This window comes from Amia ocellicauda, unplaced genomic scaffold (genome assembly GCF_036373705.1).
Source record: "Amia ocellicauda isolate fAmiCal2 unplaced genomic scaffold, fAmiCal2.hap1 HAP1_SCAFFOLD_129, whole genome shotgun sequence".
Classification (NCBI taxonomy): Eukaryota; Metazoa; Chordata; class Actinopteri; order Amiiformes; family Amiidae; genus Amia; species Amia ocellicauda.
In genome coordinates this window covers 127,501-130,000 of record NW_027102693.1, presented here as the reverse complement: position 1 = coordinate 130,000, position 2,500 = coordinate 127,501, and the positions used below count along the sequence as shown (strand labels likewise).

The window sequence follows — 2,500 nt, the reverse complement described above, 5'->3', positions numbered from 1 at the left end:
CTCTCCTTTGGTGCAGCTCAGGAGTACACGTTCAGCAAAGGTCTCCATAACAAGCCGGCAAACCACATTTCGTCCTCCTCCTCCTCAACAACACACTACATGTCCTCCTCCTCCTCAACAACAACAACGAACTTGTAAAATACACATTTTCTTTAAAGAAAACAAAACACACAGATGACAGTCTGATTTCCCATCAGCTACACAGCCAACAGTATCTGAGGTTGAAAGACCTCCCTGGTGCAGAGGAGCCCAGAAGCCAAGCATCGAGAGAGAACAAACGAATGCTTCAGAGAATGCAAAGCGGGGCCAAGCGGGCTCGTCCGGGAGTTGAACCCGGGACCTCTCGCACCCTAAGCGAGAATCATACCCCTAGACCAACGAGCCAAGTTAACGGAGGGTGTCGCAGTTTCTGCTGGGCAAGCGCGTAACTGCTTTGGGGCAGACCGGGAGACCTACGCTCACTGACTGATAGCATGGACTGTAGCGCTGAAGTGTCTTTCCAGAACGGTAACCGTATCCCCAGTGAGACAGCACTGAGAGCATGGTTCAGCAGGCCCGCAAACAACTGAAAAGAATGCCTCTCCTTTGGTGCAGCTCAGGAGTACACGTTCAGCAAAGGTCTCCATAACAAGCCGGCAAACCACATTTCGTCCTCCTCCTCCTCAACAACACACTACATGTCCTCCTCCTCCTCAACAACAACAACGAACTTGTAAAAAACACATTTTCTTTAAAGAAAACAAAACACACAGATGACAGTCTGATTTCCCATCAGCTATACAGCCAACAGTATCTGAGGTCGATAGCCCTCCCTTGTGCAGAGGAGCCCAGAAGCCAGCCTTCAAGAGCAAACGAACAAACACTTCGGTGACTACAAAGTGGGGCCAAGTGGGCTCGTCCTGGAGTTGAACCCAGGGCCTCTCACACCCTCAGCAAGAATCATACCCCTAGACCAACGAGCCAAGTTAACGGAGGGTGTCGCAGTTTCTGCTGGGCAAGCGCGTAACTGCTTTGGGGCAGACCGGGAGACCTACGCACACTGACTGATAGCATGGACTGTAGCGCTGAAGTGTCTTTCCAGAACGGTAACCGTATCCCCAGTGAGACAGCACTGAGAGCATGGTTCAGCAGGCCCGCAAACAACTGAAAAGAATGCCTCTCCTTTGGTGCAGCTCAGGAGTACACGTTCAGCAAAGGTCTCCATAACAAGCCGGCAAACCACATTTCGTCCTCCTCCTCCTCAACAACACACTACATGTCCTCCTCCTCCTCAACAACAACAACGAACTTGTAAAATACACATTTTCTTTAAATAAAACAAAACACACAGATGACAGTCTGATTTCCCATCAGCTACACAGCCAACAGTATCTGAGGTTGAAAGACCTCCCTGGTGCAGAGGAGCCCAGAAGCCAAGCATCGAGAGAGAACAAACGAATGCTTCAGAGAATGCAAAGCGGGGCCAAGCGGGCTCGTCCGGGAGTTGAACCCGGGATCTCTCGCACCCTAAGCGAGAATCATACCCCTAGACCAACGAGCCAAGTTAACGTAGGGTGTCGCAGTTTCTGCTGGGCAAGCGCGTAACTGCTTTGGGGCAGACCGGGAGACCTACGCTCACTGACTGATAGCATGGACTGTAGCGCTGAAGTGTCTTTCCAGAACGGTAACCGTATCCCCAGTGAGACAGCACTGAGAGCATGGTTCAGCAGGCCCGCAAACAACTGAAAAGAATGCCTCTCCTTTGGTGCAGCTCAGGAGTACACGTTCAGCAAAGGTCTCCATAACAAGCCGGCAAACCACATTTCGTCCTCCTCCTCCTCAACAACACACTACATGTCCTCCTCCTCCTCAACAACAACAACGAACTTGTAAAATACACATTTTCTTTAAAGAAAACAAAACACACAGATGACAGTCTGATTTCCCATCAGCTACACAGCCAACAGTATCTGAGGTTGAAAGACCTCCCTGGTGCAGAGGAGCCCAGAAGCCAGCCTTCAAGAGCAAACGAACGAACACTTCGGTGACTACAAAGTGGGGCCAAGTGGGCTCGTCCTGGAGTTGAACCCAGGGCCTCTCACACCCTCAGCAAGAATCATACCCCTAGATCAACGAGCCAAGTTAACGGAGGGTGTCGCAGTTTCTGCTGGGCAAGCGCGTAACTGCTTTGGGGCAGACCGGGAGACCTACGCACACTGACTGATAGCATGGACTGTAGCGCTGAAGTGTCTTTCCAGAACGGTAACCGTATCTCCAGTGAGACAGCACTGAGAGCATGGTTCAGCAGGCCCGCAAACAACTGAAAAGAATACCTCTCCTTTGGTGCAGCTCAGGAGTACACGTTCAGCAAAGGTCTCCATAACAAGCCGGCAAACCACATTTCGTCCTCCTCCTCCTCAACAACACACTACATGTCCTCCTCCTCCTCAACAACAACAACGAACTTGTAAAATACACATTTTCTTTAAAGAAAACAAAACACACAGATGACAGTCTGATT

General features: G+C 50.5%; 2 non-coding genes across 2 annotated transcripts; both read right to left on the bottom strand.

Moving 5' to 3' along the window:
• Window positions 1–312: 312 nt before the first annotated feature.
• Window positions 313–384, bottom strand: trnap-agg (transfer RNA proline (anticodon AGG)). Its single transcript has one exon. It is a non-coding gene; the product is annotated as a tRNA-Pro (tRNA).
• Window positions 385–1,468: 1,084 nt separating this feature from the next.
• trnap-agg (transfer RNA proline (anticodon AGG)) lies at window positions 1,469–1,540 on the bottom strand. Its single transcript has one exon. It is a non-coding gene; the product is annotated as a tRNA-Pro (tRNA).
• Between the last annotated feature and the right edge of the window lie 960 nt (window positions 1,541–2,500).